This window comes from Pantherophis guttatus, chromosome 17 (genome assembly GCF_059756535.1).
Source record: "Pantherophis guttatus breed Tessera chromosome 17, ASM5975653v1, whole genome shotgun sequence".
In the NCBI taxonomy this organism is placed as follows: Eukaryota; Metazoa; Chordata; class Lepidosauria; order Squamata; family Colubridae; genus Pantherophis; species Pantherophis guttatus.
Window position 1 is genome coordinate 2,108,290 of NC_142079.1, and position 17,324 is coordinate 2,125,613.

The 17,324-nt window shown below is 44.1% G+C and overlaps 1 protein-coding gene across 7 annotated transcripts in view; it reads right to left on the reverse strand.

Moving 5' to 3' along the window:
• PITPNM2 (phosphatidylinositol transfer protein membrane associated 2) overlaps positions 1–17,324 on the reverse strand; it is a 94,526-nt gene that overhangs the window by 66,493 nt on the left and 10,709 nt on the right. The window contains exon 1 of one of the 7 annotated variants that reach the window (XM_060691887.2): positions 10,359–10,449. The exons of 5 other annotated variants lie outside the window; for them this stretch is intronic. The gene's annotated coding sequence lies outside the window, so the exon portion shown is untranslated. Of the gene's footprint in view, positions 1–7,975; positions 8,025–10,358; positions 10,450–17,324 lie in introns of those variants that run through there. One more of the 7 variants, XM_087880379.1, reaches the window with a different exon arrangement.

A 17,324-nucleotide genomic window follows, 5' to 3' on the forward strand; every position in this document is an offset into this window, starting at 1 on the left:
ATTGGGGACTGCTCGGAGCCCCCCAATCCCTTCCCCCCCCCAAGCTTGCCGGCGGGGATGGGATGCTTTGGCAAGCCAAGGTTGTCACTTGACCAAGGTTCTTTTCAATGGGTGTTGGGTTGGGTAAAGGCTGTTGGGTTGCACCAGGAGGCAAGGCAAGAAAGCATGGTTGGAAACCAATCAAGGAGAGAAGCAACCTGGGATGAAGCGGAAATTTCCTGACGGTGGAACAGCTTGCCACTAGAAGTTGTGGCTGCTCCATCACTGGAGGACTTTAAGAGAAGACTGGGCAGCCTCTTGTCTGAAATGATATAGCATCTCCTGTTTCAGCAGGGGGTTTGGACCTCCAAGGTCCTTCTTGCCGGCAAAAATGAAGATGGTCAGCTCTGCACAGCAGGACCTTGGACCTTCTCCTGATGATCCTAGCACACCTCAAGACGATCCATGCTGGTTGAGACCTTCTCGGGAAACCCAGAGAGAGAAGCCAGGTTACTCACCGTCACCCCGCAAACTTTGTTGGCTTTAAGGAAGGTTTAACATCTCCAGAAGAAGCCCAAGAACCAAAGGAAGAGACATGGTTTTCAGTGGCACCTCTACGACTGGTTGCAACCTTCAAAATGGGAGTGCCGGAGAAGCTCGGATCCACCTTCTGCCTTTTCCAAGGAATCCCTTCTTTACACAAACAGATCACCGTCTGGCTACAAACAGATTCCGACCCTCCCATCATATAAACAGCCCAGCTCAGAGGAATCATCTGTCCATGTTTAGTGATTACAATTGTTCCTATGGCAAATATAACCGAGACAATTCGACGTAGCATTGCCTGGGAGGCATTTTTAACCCCCGTCGCCTGGCTGGTTGGAAGGGTCCTTAAAGTTCAGGAGAAGTTATGGAGAGACCAGGTGCTCATTGTGAGGTTGGGGGGACACACACACACATACACACAAAAATAAATGCTAGGGATGTTCAGAGAAGAGAAGAGAAGGGAAGGGAAGGGAAGGGAAGAGAAGGGAAGAGAATAAGAAGAGATTAGAACAGGATTTAGAATAGAATAGAATAAGAATTTAGAATAGAATAGAACAGAACAGAACAGAAGGAAGAAAGAAAGGAGGAAGAATAGAATAGAATAGAATAGAATAGAATAGAATAGAATAGAATAGAATAGAATAAGAATAAGAATAAGAATTTAGAATAGAAGGAAGGAAGGAAGAAGGAAGAATAGACTAGACTAGACTAGAATAAGAATTTAGAATAGAATAGAATAGAACAGAAGGAAGAAATAAAGGAGGAAGAAAGGAGGAAGAATAGAATAGAATAATAGAATAGAATAGAATAAGAATTTAGAATAGAATAGAATAGAATAGAATAGAATAGAATAGAATAGAATAGAATAGAACAGAACAGAACAGAAGGAAGAAATAAAGGAGGAAGAAAGGAGGAAGAATATAATAGAATAATAGAATAGAATAGAATAAGAATTTAGAATAGAATAGAATAGAATAGAATAGAACAGAACAGAAGGAAGAAATAAAGGAGGAAGAAAGGAGGAGGAATAGAATAGAATAAGAATTTAGAATAGAACAGAACAGAACAGAACAGAACAGAATAGGTCTTCTGCTTTTTCTGTGCTTGGAAGAGAAGCAGCAGTAGACTATTTCTTGCGTTATTTTAAAATGCCCACCCCCACCAAGAAAGAGTGTAAAGACATTTTTCAAGTGTCTGTTATCAAGTTTTGATGGTTGAGGAGGCTCCATCTGTTCTCAGATATATTTATTTTTCTCACGCAACAAGTCATTTAAGCTGTTTAAAGATGCGAGAAATACACGGGGGAATGTATTTCTGGGATGGGTGGGTGGGCGGGAGGGTTTTATTTATTTATTTTATTTATATTTAAATTTATATACCGCCCTTCTCCCGAAGGATTCAGGGCGGTGAACAGCCAAAAGTAAAAAAACACAGAATACAAAGTTTAAAAACAATTTAAAAAACAAATGAGTAGACCAGTGCCTGCAAAAATAAATGAGTACACCAGTGCCTGCAAAAACAAATGAGTACACCAGTGCCTGCAAAAACAAATGAGTAGACCAGTGCCTGTAAAAATAAATGAGTACACCAGTGCCTGTAAAAATAAATGAGTACACCAGTGCCTGCAAAAACAAATGAGTAGACCAGTGCCTGTAAAAATAAATGAGTACACCAGTGCCTGCAAAAACAAATGAGTAGACCAGTGCGTGCAAAAACAAATGAGTAGACCAGTGCCTGCAAAAATAAATGAGCAGACCAGTGCCTGCAAAAATAAATGAGTAGACCAGTGCCTGCAAAAATAAATGAGTAGACCAGTGCCTGCAAAAACAAATGAGTAGACCAATGCCTGCAAAAACAAATGAGTAGACCGGTACAGCTCTGCAAACAGTTAAAAGTCTGTAGACCAGTACCTCTGCTAAATCCTAAAGAATTGTCACATGACCATCAAGCCACACCCACGAAATAAGCCACACCCACAGAACCGGTAGTAAAAAAAATTAGAACCCACCCCTGAAGAGAGTCCTTCAGTGGGATTTAAAATATGCAGAAGGGGGGGGGGCAGCTGTCCATCCTTCACCTGCCCGACAGGTGGAAACCACAGAAGGCTCTTGAAACGTTTCTGGTCCAAAATGGTGAGGAGGACGTGTTCATGGGATCGTCTGTTTTGTATCCTGGGCCGCGAGTGAAAAAAGCGAAGACAGCTGGTTTAAATATTTATTTAAAAGCCAGGGGCAATCATTTCTTAAAATGAACGGATGGCCTGTTGATTTGTCACCCTGTGAATGGAAAGGCTATTACTTGATAATTTGCTGGAAACAGGGCTGGGTCCTATTGTCGGCGTAAGATAATTACCGAAGGAATATAATCCAGATGTTTCTTCTGCTTTTCATTTTAGAGAGAGATTTTTTTTCTCCTCTTCATCTCTTAAGGGTGCAAAACAGGGGTGAAATGCTACCGGTTCGCTCCGGTTCGGACGAATCGGTAGTGATAACAAGTACCGCAGTGGTGAAATGTAAAATTTGTTACTACCGGTTCTGTGGGCGTGGCTTGGTGGGGGTGGGTGGGTGGGTAATGTGACTGGGTGGGAGTGGCCAACTTTTTCTTTTTTACTTTTAAAACCATTTTTTCTACCACCTCTTTGGCCGAAGAGATTGTAAAAAAAAAAATGCTTTTAAAAGCCTCTGCCGATCAAGCAACTCAGCTGGGATCGTCAGAGGCTTTTAAAAGCATTTTTTTCTACAACCTCTTGGGCCAAAGTGGTTGTAGAAAACATGCTTTTAAAAGCCTCTGACGATCCCAGCTGAGCCACGCAATCATCATTTTTTTAACTTTTAAAAGCATTTTTTTGCTGTGAAAAGGTTGTAGAAAAAAATGCTCTTAAAAATAAAATAAAAAAAATCCTCTGCTGATCGCGCGGCTCAACTGGGCATGGGGAGGGGGCAGGGATTTTTGCTACCATTTCTCCGAACCACCCACTGCCATCGCTACCGGATCGGGCGATTCGGTCCGAACTGGGAGCATTTTTTCCAACGATCAGCTGTGCTCCGCGGTTTAGCTTTGCTAGAAAGTAGGAAATCCTTTCAGGACCAGCAAGCCTCCTCTGCCAGCACAGTCTACCTTACACACCCGGTCAGAAGGAAAGGAGAAAATCTCCTTTACGGTGTCCAAATTTTATACCAACCTGAAGGTTATTGCAATGATGACTGTAAACATTGGCCTGAGCTAGATTTAAGTCACGGTTGTTTCGCCTCGTTGATGATTTTAATTTCAGCTTAGGGGGGAACTGTTTCATAAACAAGAGTTTTTATTCTTTCCTCGTTTGAGGACAAAAAGAATGATTTAAAAAAAAAGAAGGGAGGCAGGCTGGAGAGTATCTATTAAAACAATCAGAAGTTGCACGAAAGGTTGATTTTATCCTCTGTAAATAAATACAGGTAGTCCTCGACTTATGGCCACAATGGAGCCCAAAAATGCTGTGGCACTGAAAAAGTAAATGGTCACTAAATGGATGGTTTTAAGTCAAGGACTCAGCCTGTAGTTGCTTTTCAGAGTCCTGTGCAGTTCTCACAGGAAAAGCGAGGAAGAGATTCTAGCTTTCCGATAAAATTTCTATCCTAATTATGGTAGATGAAAATACCCAAGTTGTGCTTCTTAGAGACAACTGATATTGCTGCATATCCGTGTTTCTCAAAGTTGGCAACTTTAAGAGGGGTGGACAAACCCCCAGAATTCCCCAGCCAGCACGGAGGCCCTTCAATTGGGTAGGTGGTTCTTTGATTCGGGTAATATTTCCTGTTTGATTGTTTGTCTGGTGTTAATCCCTGCTTATCTAGGCAGAGGCTGCAGGAGAGGGTATGTCTATAAAGCTATGCTGAAGGGAATAAAGAGAGCTGTTTTACCTTAGATCAGTGGTGGGATTCAAATAATTTATCAACCGGTTCTCTGCCCTAATGACCAGCTGGGTAGGCGTGGCTCGGTGACCATGTGGCTGTGGACAACTCAATGTCACTCATGTCGATGGGCGCTTCACCTTACTGTTACAATGTAATAAGGGTTAACCAGAGAGGCAGTTTCTATAAGCAGGGTAATAAAGATTAGGCTAGAAACACCACCAGAATGTTTCCTTCCTGCCTTCCTTACAGGATTAGTCCTGTAAAATGGAAAAAAACAAAATAAAATTTCTTCCAACATCCCATTCTCCGAACTGCTTAGAAAGTTAACAACCGATTCTCCCAAATAGGTGTGAACTGGCTGAATCCCGCCACTGCCTTAGATCGATGTTTCTCAGACTCGATAACTTTAAGTAGGACTTCAATTCCCAGAATTCCCCAGCCAGCACGGGAGGACTTCAACTCCCAGAATTCCGCAGCTAACTAAAGTTCCTGGGATTGGCAAACACAGCTTTTAAATGCTCACTTAAGGGACAGTTTTAAAGAATGCAAAAATTATCTATTGCCCCGTTGTATAATAGCCTGATTTTTTTTCCAAAATCTTTGGTGACAAAAGATTTGGCTTTCTTGTTTGGCTTTCAAAAAAAGAAACCTCCCTAAATATCTTTTAATTCATCCCCTTTAGAAGGAATGACCCCGTTCACCCTTGACGTTAGTGGGAGGAAAAATTACGTTCTTTGCAGCCACTGATAACTTTTATGACTGATTATTATTTGTGGCAGGGTGCAGAGGCAGCCAGATGTTTAGGCTGGATCCGGCATCTTGATCCGCCTATCGAGTCCTCCCCAAGGAACTGGGATAGACAGAGGTTGTGGCTTGTTGGAGTTACAGGGATATTAATATTATTATTTCAAGAGGCAGGATTGTCCTTGTGAGACAGGCCATTGCTGACTCTTCTGGAATGCGGTCCATAAATAATGCAAGAAAAACTCGCGGCTCGTAATTCGGGAGGGGAGGACAAACATATCAGACCTGAGGCCCTGTTTTATTTTTATAGTAAAATTCCCATTACTGCCGTTTTGCAATCCTCTGGCTGGAACCGAGACAAAAATGAACGGGAAAAATAAAAATAATGATGAAACAGGGCTAAAGATATCAGTTTCAGCTTTCTGATCAGTAAGATTAAAGGGCCAAAATGTCATTCAAATTATAGAATCCTTCATCCTGCTGTATTTATTCTGTAATGGTTTATACTGGTTATTACAACCTCCTATCTGGAGAGCTCTACGTTAGTGTTTTTCCAAATTTGGCCACTTTAAGATGGGTGGACTACAACTCCCAGGAATCCCCAGCCGTACATGCTGGGGAATTCTGGGAATTGAAGTCCACGCGCCTTAAACTGGCCAAGGTCAGGAAACGGCACTAAACCATCATCCAGATTTTACAAGCCAGCACAAAATGTGAAACCAAGACCATTTCCAGTCGTTCAGCCCAGCAAGCTTGTCAAGCAGTTATAGGTAGTCCTCAACTGAGCCTCAAATTTATGTCGCTAAGCGAGACATTTATAAATTGCTTGTCAAAAGGTCGCAAAAGGGGTACCACGCAACCCCGGGACACTGCAACCGCCATAAATACGAGTCAGTCTCCAAGCGTCTGAATTTTGATCACATGACAAGGATGCTGCAATCGTTGTTAAGTGTGACAAACTTTTCTCAGTGCCGTCGTAACTTCGAACAGTCCCTAAGTCAGCGATTGTAAGTCGAAGATTACCTGTATTTTTTTTTTCAATAAATGAAATTCCTTCCCAACTGAGAGGCAAGGATGCCACATTATATACAAGAATTGGGTGACACGATGAAAAATTATTATTTTTCCCTGTCCGATTCGTAATCGGTTGCATGGGTCCTGTCTGATGCTGGAGAAAACCCATTAGGAACCCTGGGCAAAATTATTTTCTCCAAGCTTTCCCCCCCCCCTCAAGTTTTCTCAATTTCCCATCTCAAATGTTGCAACGCTGCTCACAAGGGTAGTAAGCACGGTATTTAAAAATCTTTCATAAAACCAGCCGAAAGAAGGGAAGAGATTTTATCATGTTCGTCGAGAGCAGCCCGACGGCTAATTTACTTTCCCCAAAAGCTTTTGCGTCTACCATAAAGCAAATTTTAGATTTCTTTCTTTTATTTCCCCACCCTCCCTCCTTTAAAAAGAAAGAACTTATTTAATTGCCGATGGGCGTAGAAACGAGGAGAGCAAATCTTGGCTGAAGCCACCTCTCTTAAAAAATATAAATTAGGATTATTGCATTTGAAATATCCTTCTCTTGATGGAATAAGGGAAAACGAATGCCATAAAACAGAATTCTGTCTTCTTCTCCTTTGTGGCTCATGGAGAACACATATTTTTTCCCCCCCATGTCAACCCCAAACTGTCTTGTTTACATTTTTCCTCTCCTCTTTCTTGGAGATGCCACAACGAAAGAGCAGAAGGACGTGGACGGCAGCCAAAGGGTTATTTACAACACAGTAAAACCGCAAGAGAAAAAAAACTCCGTACAACTTTTTCTTCGGGAGTTAGACAGGGCAAGGGAGAACGTGCTAGTAAACTCAGCAGCCGTGAGTTTTTACAGATCTCTTGGATCCCCGGTGGATACGACAATCATGTGAGATTCTACAACGAGTTACACAACCCAACATCTCTTTTTTAAAAAAAAAGAGAGAGACACATTTTCACCCGAGACATCTCGGCTTCTGCATTTTCTTGGAGAACTTAGAAAAAGATGCAGCTTACACTTACTCCTCACTTACAACGTATTTCTTTAGTGACTTTTTCGAAGTTACCGTGGTGACAACGGTTTATGAGCGGGCCTCAAACTTACGACCGTGGCCGCATCCCCACAGTCATATGGTTGAAATTTGGCCGCTTGGTAACCGGTATTTATGAGGGTTAGTGTCTCCTAGGGTGATCGCCATCTGGAACCTTCCTAGCTGGCCTCCGACAAGCAACGTTAACGGGGGAGCTGGATTCGCTTAACGACCGTATGACTCATTTAACAATGGATGTGATTTGTTTAAGAACTGTGCCCAAAAAAAAGGTCATAAGATCAGGTGGGACTCAGTGTACCCCTGTCTTGCTTAGCAACAGAAATTCTGACCCTGATTTTGGTCATATGTCAAGGACTAGCTCTATTCCTAAAGGCTAAAGTGAGATTGCAGGACTGAATCCACGCTTCGTTCTTCAACCATCAATACCGGTTCCCACGGTATGGAAAATGATCCGTCCTGGTTTCCCCAACACCACGTGTGCGAATCCATAGCGTGGATTCACACAACACCGCTAACCCCTAACCAAAAACAAACCACGATGGGAGATGCCAGAAGCCTTGATTACAAAAATACCCCTTTCTAAACTCTCGGCTGCAATTTTTTTTTACACAACCCCCGTCGCTTTCCCTCCTCTCCCTTCTACAACCGGTTGCAAATTACGCACGAGATACTCCAGGTGTCCTATTTGAAGACAGCCCGGAGAATGTCACACACAAACACACCCCGGGGGTAACTCACAAAGAAACCGAGCTCTCTGGCGAGACTCCTCTTCTCCGCCGGGCGAGAGGAAACACGTAATCATTTGACACGGTGCTCTAAGCCCAAGGAGACCACCCACTCCTTCCTCTTCGATTGTAACCACACACCTGCAGTACACAACAACCGGTTGACTTTCAGAAAGAGGGAGAAGCTGACCTTCTTTCAACCACGTGCTTAAGAGGCTTCCCTCGGCAATTAATAGAATGGAATAACAGAGTCGGAAGGGACCTTAGAGGTCTTCTAGTCCAACCCCCTGCCCAGGCAGGAAACCCTACACCACTTCAGACAAATGGTTATCTAACATCTTCTTAAAAACTTCCACTGTTGGAGCATTTACAACTTCTGCAGGCAAGTTCTTCCGCTGATTAATTGTTCTCACTGTCTGGAAATTTCTCCTTGGTTCTAAGTTGCTTCTCTCCTTGATTAGTTTCTACCTGTTGCTTCTTGTCCTGCCTTCTGCTGCTTTGGAGAATAGCTTGACTCCCTCTTCTAGATAGATAGATAGATAGATAGATAGATAGATAGATAGATAGATAGATAGATAGATAGATAGATAGATAGATGAAAGAGAGATGATAGAAAGATATAGATATAATAGAAATAGAAACAGAAAGAAACAGATAGATATACAAAGATGATAGAGATAGATGAGATAGATAGAAATAGAATAACAAAGTTGGAAGGGACCTTGGAGATCTTCTAGTCCAACCCCCTGCTTAGGCAGGAAACCCTATACCACTTCAGACAAATGGTTATCCAACATCTTCTTAAAAACTTCCAGTGTTGGAGCATCCACAACTTCTGGAGGCAAGGAGTTCCACTGATCCATTGTTCTCTCTGTCAGGAAATTCCTCCTTAGTTCTAAGTTGCTTCTCTCCTTGATGAGTTTCCACCCATTGCTTCTTGTCCTGCCTTCAGGTGCTTTGGAGAATAGCTTGACTGCCTCTTCTTTGGGGCAGCCCCTGAGATGTTGGAAGACTGCTATCATGTCTCCCATGGTCCTTCTCTTCATCAAACTAGACATACCCAGTTCCTGCAACCGTTCCTCATATGTTTTAGCCTCCAGTTCCCTAATCATCTTTGTTGCTCTTCTCTGCACTCTTTCCAGAGTCTCCACATCTTTTTTTACATCAAGGCGACCAAAACTGAATGCCATATTCCAAGTGTGGCCTTATTACCAAGGCCTTATAAAGTGATATTTCCTGGATCACCAGAACTGCCTGCTGACCCCAATTTTACCTCCCGATTCTGCCTTGCCTTGCCTCAGGGCTTCTCCTGCTCTTTCCCACTGACCCTTTTGCCTTCCCTTGACCAGGTAGCCTCCTCGACTTACAACCGATCATTTAGTGACCGTTCGAAGTTCCAACGGCACCGGCTCGTGACCGTTTTTCACACTTACGACCTGTTTGATCATGCAATCAAAATTCCGATTAGTAACTGGCTCATCTTTATGACGGTTGCAGGATCCTATGAGCCCCCCGTTTTACAACCTTCTGACAAGCAGAGTCGTAAGGGAAGCGGATTCGCTTAACAACCGTGTTACTAACTAAATAACTGCAGAGTTTCACTTAACAACAAGGTCGTAAAAGTGGGCAAAACTCAAAATGTCTCGCTTATCCGCAGAAATTTCGGGCTCCGTTGTGGCCATAAGTCAAGGACGACAACTGTATTTCTACACAAGGTTTCTACACAGGGGAAGGTGAAAAAAATGCTTCCCCTGCCCAAATATTTCAGCTCCTTCTCACACTCTGCAACGAATGACAAAGTCCCGACAGGAAGAAAAGGCCGTGTACGTATGATCTCCATGTTCTTTACGCCTCGTCGTAACTCTTGCGAACGCGAGCTTTTCTTTTCTCCCCTTTTCCATTTATTTCTAACCCTCAAAGGCTGTAAAAATCAAAATAATAAAAATATCTCCGGGGATGCAAGTGAAAGCAAATCTGTTCGGCTCTTGAAAGGCGGCGAGGGGTCTGGCTGGCACACCTGAGCTTCAGAGGTAAATCGCACCAAACCCCCTTGGCAACTTATTCCCGGGTTTGCCCACTAGACAAACCCACACAGTGCCCCACCGGCCGATGATGCACACTTTTGGCTGGCTTGCACAATTAGCACCAGTGTTGCATCACACACCCAACCTCCTGCCCTGAGGCGGGGGCGGGGAGCGGGGGGAAGCAGCCCTCAAGTGCCTTAGGGGCAGAAATCCTGTCTGTCTGTCTACCTGTCTGTCTCTCTAGCCCAGTGCCAATTGCAAACCGGGCATTGCCAGGAATCTGGAAAGCAGACAGAGAGAGAGAGAGAGAAGAAGAAGAAGAAAGCAAAAAGCAAAGAAAAATAAAATAAAATATATCCTCTTAAAACTCACCTCGTGGGCGCGAGAGACCCACCCGGTGCATCTCGGGGGTCTTTGCAAGACATCAAAGCTACGTTGTCTCGTGGAAACGGGTTGTGATCTCCCATCCAGGCATCTCCGACAGAAGCCAGACTTAGCGTGACTCACACCCGTGTGTCAACATGGGCCTCGCATCAGTCTTGTGCCCCGGGTGCTAATTGCACCAGAGCCAAGGAAAGGGATGTCGGGGAGGGTAAAGGGGGGGGGGGGGTGCGGTCGGTCCATCCATCACCTGGAGATTCCCTGCAGAGACCCCCCCCTCTATGCCCTACCCCCCCCACCCCGAAGGCTGGAAACGCAAGACGTGAGATCAAACAGGCAAAGCAGCGCCCGGCGAGATTTTGACACATCCTGAGCAGTGAGTCATCTTTTCTCCCCCCCCCACCCCCTCCTCTTTTCAACTGATGGAAATTCGTGGGAAGGAAGGAGGGAAAGGAAGAGGAGGTTAACAATCCCCCCCCCCACTTTCACCCTCTCCTTTGTGCCTGGATCCCAAACCAGCCACTGGAAAACCCTGGAATCGATCTGTGATGTTGAAGGACATCTTCAACATCTGGAGTTCTGCCAGATGTTTGGGATGTCGAGGGCACGAATCCCTTGCTGCCAGTCTAATGAAGAGAAGGACTTGGGAGTGACATGATAGCAGACTTCCAGTGTTTGAGGGGCTGCCCCCAAGAAAAGAGAGAGAGGGAGGAGGGCTCCACCTCTTCTCCAAAGCACCTGAAGGCAGGACAACTGGATAACTGGTTTTAACTGGGTTATTTTAAATTGATGGCCAAAATTATTTAATGTTTTTTTTTTTAAATTGCTTTTAAATTTTATACGTTATGTTTTTACCGTGGCTGTTCACCGCCCTGAGTCCTGTTGGAGAAGGGTGGTATACAACTTAATTAATTAATTAATTAATTAATTAAAATAAATAAATAAATAAATAAAAAAAACCGTCCCTCAGAGGGAGTGATTTTTTTTTCCACGCAGAAGGGGCCACCGCCAAGAAGGCCCTTTTTCTGAGTTTCCACCTAAATCTTTGGATCCAATTTTTTGCCAGCTTGGAGCACCTGAGATTAAATTACTTTGGGAATTGAAATATAGGATAGATAGGATGTGCGTTCCAGACGCGAGAGGCACATTTCTGCATGGGATACAGAACAAGTCTAATTTTTTTTACAATTTTGTTCTCCCCTCCCTTGCACCCCACACCTGCTCCCACATGGAGACCTTCCATTTACACCTCTGATTCTTTCTGCGTTAATGTGCCAATTTTATCTCATTTATGATAAACTCCACCTGTTCCCCAACATGTTCAGCCTCCTGTTTCTTGGGGGGTAGGGAGTATAAACGCACAAAAAAAAGTGACTTTTTTATGTTCTCGTTGTGTTATCTTCCCAATCCCCAGCCATGTATCCCTTGGTTTCATCTTATTTTAAACAGGAATTTAACTAATTGCTGCCAGCCAGAATGCCACGAAAACAGGCTTAAAGAAATAAGATCCTTCCCTAAAGCTTGAGCTAAATAGAAAATAGACTCCTTTTTTTTTTTTTCTGTAGCCGGTTTGTAAGGGTTTAAAATGCGCCAGGAGAATTTCTTACTGGGAAATTAGCCTGCGGACAGATCAGCCCCTCTTGTCCATCGGGTCACGCGCGGAGATAAACTGCATTTGAGGATCCGTTCAAATAAAAAGCGAAGGAAATCACAAGATCAGTACACATCCTTTCCACCACCAAAGCCCACAGATAAGCAGGGATTAGCACCAGACAAACAATCGGGCAGTAATACTGTACCCAAGAAAAAAAACCACATCCCACCAACATTGTAGCTGCTGTATATCAACGGGAAGAAAAGCCCACACTTCCTTACACACTGATGAGGTTACCTAGTTGGGTAATGAAACGTCTGAACCAATTTCAGAGAGAACCAAGGACCCACAGACCTTCCTCTTCCTCCTCCTCCTCTCCCTTCTAGCACTGATGATGTTACCTAGTTGGGTAAATGAAACGTCTCCAAGAAAACCCCCCAAGCTCAGAGACCTCCAAGCGTTTTCTACAATTTCTTATCGGAATTTTTCAACTACTGTGGAGGGGTCCGGTTGAAACCGCACGGGGCAATCCGTGATAGACAATGCCAGATGACGGAATCTGACCTTGGTCAAGAGGTTATTTTAGTTTCTCTGCCATGCCCTGCAGGGACACCACATTGTGGGAAGGGAGGAAGCCGGCAGCTGATTGGAATATGGATTTGATTTTAATGTTTAAAGAGGGGCAGCGGCATTAAAGAGCATTAGCTATGGATGACTTCTGAATTCAGACCTATTTTAAAAGGCTCTAATCTGGTATGAATGACCGTAGGTTATCCCTGAATAGTTCAAGAATGTCACGAGAGAAAAACATTGCCCAAGGAATCAATTATGGGCCATTCTAGAGCTTCCTTCCTTCCTTCCTTCCTTCCTTCCTTCCTTCCTTCCTTCCTTCCTTCCTGTCTGCCTCCCCTTTTCTTCCTTCCTTCCTTCTTCCTTCCCTCCCTTTTCTTCCTTCCTTCCCTCCCTTTCTTTCTTCCCTCCTGCCTGCCATTTCCTTCCTTCCTTCCTTCCTGTCTTCCCCTTTTCTTCCTTCCTTCCTGTCTTCCTCCCCTTTTCTTCCTTCCTTCTTCCTTCCCCATCCCTCCCTTCTCTTCCTTCCCTCCTGCCTGCCATTTCCTTCCTTCCTTCCTTCCTGTCTTCTCCTTTTCTTCCTTCCTTCCTGTCTTCCTCCCCTTTTCTTCCTTCCTTCTTCCTTCCCCATCCCTCCCTTCTCTTCCTTCCTTCCTGCCTGCCATTTCCTTCCTTCCTTCCTGTCTCCCTCCCCTTTTCTTCCTTCCTTTCTTCCCCATCCGTCCCCTTTTCTTCCTTCCTTCTTCCTTCCTTTCTTCCCTTCTCTTCCTTCCTTTCTGCCTGCCATTTCCTTCCTTCCTTCCTGTGTGCCTCCCCTTTTCTTCCTTCCTTCTCTCCCTTTTCTTTCTTCCTGCCTGCCTGCCTGCCTGCCATTTCCTTCCTTTCTTCCCTCTCCTTCCTTCTTTCCCTCTAGGGGTGAAATCCAGCAGGTTCTGACAGGTTCTGGAGAACCGGTAGCGGAAATTTTGAGTAGTTTGGAGAACCGGCAAATACCATCTCTGGCTGGCCCCAAAGTGGGGTGGGAATGGAGATTTTGCAATATCCTTCCCCCAGGAGTGGGGAGGGAATGGGGATTTTGCAGTATCCTTCCCCTGCCACGCCCACCATGCCACACCACGCCCACCAAGCCACGCCCACAGAACCGGTAGTAAAAAATATTGGATTTCACCACTGCTTCCCTCCCTCCCTCCTCCTTCCTTCCCTCATTTAATTATTATAATTAATAATATCATGATTCATTAATTTAAAAAATATTTAATAAATATTATTTATTTTTTAATTTAATTTAATTAATTTATTTTTATTTAATTTCATTGTACCATGTGCAATGACCATAACGTACACTTGACTAAACCTTTCTCTCCTTCTTCCCTCCCCCACTCCCTCCTTTTCTTCTTATATTATCGCTAATATTTCTCCCCAAAAGAGATTATTCTCTTCCATTCTTTGGAAGTTGTACCTCTGAGATACCATCTTCTGGCTTTGGACTCCAGAACAAATAAGGTTATAATAGATCGGGAAGTTTTATTACAGGCTGCAATTGTGGTGCTGTATCGATTTTATCAAGGCTGCTCGTGATTTATACTCCGAGCTGGATTTGCTCAGGAGTGTGCACATTATAAATGTGACAATTGACTAACAGAGAACAGTTTGCCATCGGAAAGAGTCTGCGAGGAAGATGATTTTCGTTCTTTTAATCCAAGACGATGCTGGGATTTATTCACAGCTAGCCTGAAAAATCTCCTTCCTCAACACCAACTGGACGTAAGCAGTGGTGGGTTTCAAAATTTTTGACTACTGGTTCTGTGGGCGTGGCTTGGTGGGCGTGGCAAGGAAAGCATACCCACCTCACTCCAGGGGAAGGATACTGTAAAATCTCCATTCCCTCCCCACTCCAGGGGAAGGATCCATCCATCCATCCATCCATTATTCCATCCATCCATTATTCCATTCAACCATCCATTATTCCATCCATCCATCCATTATTCCATCCATCCATCCATCCATCCATCCATCCATCCATCCATCCATTATTCCATCCATCCATCCACCCACCCATCCATTATTCCATCCATCCATTATTCCATCCATCCATCCATCATTTCATCCATCCATCCATCCATTATTCCATCCATCCATCCATCCATCCATTATTCCATCCATCCATCCACCCACCCATCCATTATTCCATCCATCCATTATTCCATCCATCCATCCATCCTTCCATCCATCCATCATACATCTGTCCATCTCTCTACCATCCTATATCCATCTTTCCATCCTTCCCTTCCCTTCCCTTCCCTTCCCTTCCCTGTGAATAAAACACAACAGCTCTTCAGTGTCACGTTGTGAGCTTCTGCAAACACACACAGATCTCCCTTATCTAAAGTGGAACATTCAAAGCGCCTTAAACTTTGGTTATTTTAACAGGCCTGTCACCGCCCCAAGAATATGCTGTTCCTCTTCTCAGCTGCGTTTCCCCTTCCCGAGACCATTTCCCGAGACCATTTCCCGAGATCATTTCAACCACAGGCTGAAATGAAAAGGCGCAGCAGGGCCAAGAGAGAATCGTAGCTGCACCAAAGGGAAATAATCCCCTTTTTTCAAAATTGATTCTCGTCCGAACGTCCCACCTACAAAAAGCGAAATTTCTTATTCCGTGCACGATTGGGTCCCGGACGATTTAGAATGAGAGTCACACTTTTCTTCGGTTGGAGTAAACACAATTTTCTTCGTAAAATAAACCTGGGAGATATGCAGATTTCTTCCAAACCCCATCAGGGCTACAGGGAAGATTGGAAAAAACAACAACATACAACAACCGGAGGCCATTTCAGGTTTTTTTTTTAAAAAAAGCAAATCAGGTCTTCCCTTTCATGCCCAGCCTGGAAATTTAGCTCAAGAGCACCCCACAATTTTGCAACTGGGGCTTGGAAATGACGATGAGGACCAGCTTAAAAGGGTTATTCAGCCCCACAGCAGAAAACACAGTGCTTGGGTAACTGGAAACAAAGCTGACTCTTAAATACAAGCGTGCCTTACTCACTACAGAGACTATGCTATTTTTAAGAACCGCTTCTCTGTAGCACTGCACGGGGACAGCACAGTACCAAAAAGCTGCATTTAAAAATACATTGAAAAGAAAAAAAAAAAGAAAAGAAAAGAAGCCGAACCAAAAATACAGCAGCTCCTACAGAACCTAAACCGTAGAAACAAAGAGAAAAAAAAAACCAGAATATTCTCGAACAAAAGGGCCCGTTTTTTTCAAACGGGTTGGATCCATGCGTGGCAAAGTCTCCAAGTGGCGGACTACAAATCCCATCGATCTCACTCGAGAGTGGGTAATCCAGCCAATTTGCAGGCGCTTTGTCCTGAACATCTCAGGAAAAGAGATAAAGATTAGAAGTAGTTCTCAACTTACAACAATTTGTTTAGTGGCTGTTCGAAGTTGCAACGGCACTGGGAAAAAAATGACTTAGGACCGTTCCTCACACTTACGACCATCGCAGCATCCTCAGGGTCACGTGATTTACATTTGGACGCTTGCCAATTGACTCGTATTTATGACGGTTGCATTGTCCCGGGGTCACGTGATCCGCTCTTGCGACCTTTTGACCAGCAAATCGAATGGGGAAGCCAGATTCACTTAACAACCGTGTTCCTCATTTAACGCCGGCAGTGATCCACTTAACAAAATAGGGCAGAGCTCACTTAAGAACTCTCTCGCTTAGCAACAGAAATGTTGGTCTCAATTGTGTCCGTAAGTCGAGAACGATCTGTATAAGAACTGTTGAAATTTATTCCCAGTTTCTGAACATTCGTAAAGACGTTTCCCTCCTTTCCCCAGTTAAGAGAGAGGAGGAAGAGGAGAAAAAGGAGGAGGAGGAGGAAGAGGAGGAGGAAGAGGAGAAGGAGCAGGAGGAGGAGGAGGAGAAGGAGGAAGAGATGGAGGAGGAAGAAGAGGAGGAGGAGGAGGAAGAAGAAGCGGAGGAGGAAGAGGAAGAGAAAGAGAAAGAGGAAGAGGAGGGAGAGGAAGAGGAGGAGGAAGAGGAGAAAAAGGAGGAGGAGGAGGAAGAGGAGGAAGAGGAGAAGGAGCAGGAGGAGGAGGAGGAGGAAGAGGAGGAGAAAAAGGAGGAGGAGGAAGAGGAGGAGGAAGAGGAGAAGGAGCAGGAGGAGGAGGAGGAGGAAGAGGAGGAGAAAAAGGAGGAGGAGGAGGAAGAGGAGGAGGAAGAGGAGAAGGAGCAGGAGGAAGAGGAAGAGGAGGAGGAGGAGAAGGAGGAAGAGATGGAGGAGGAAGAAGAGGAGGAGGAGGAAGAGGAAGAGAAAGAGAAAGAGGAAGAGGAGGGAGAGGAAGAGGAGGAGGAGAAATATTTATTATTACTGTTATAGAGAATATCGACAAGCAGCCGAACAGCCTGAGCTTCAACCGGCAGAGAGAAAAAAAAGACTGAAAAATCTTTCATCTCCGTTTCAGCTATGCTGGGGGCTAAGTGGTGCCTATTTATACAAAGGAAGGATGGAAAAGGGATTAAACAAAAAAGTAGCAGTAGAAGTAACTCACCCACACGACAAACAGTGTGTCAGTTCTTTCTAAAATAAGGACACGTTTTATATAGATATAGAGATATGGATACATAGATATACATAGATATACAGACAGAGATAGAGAGCTAATGATAGAGTTGATTAGATACGATGATAGATATAGATACATAATGAATGATAGATACATAATGATAGGATAGATGATAGATAGATGATAGATAGATGATAGATGATAGATACATAGATAG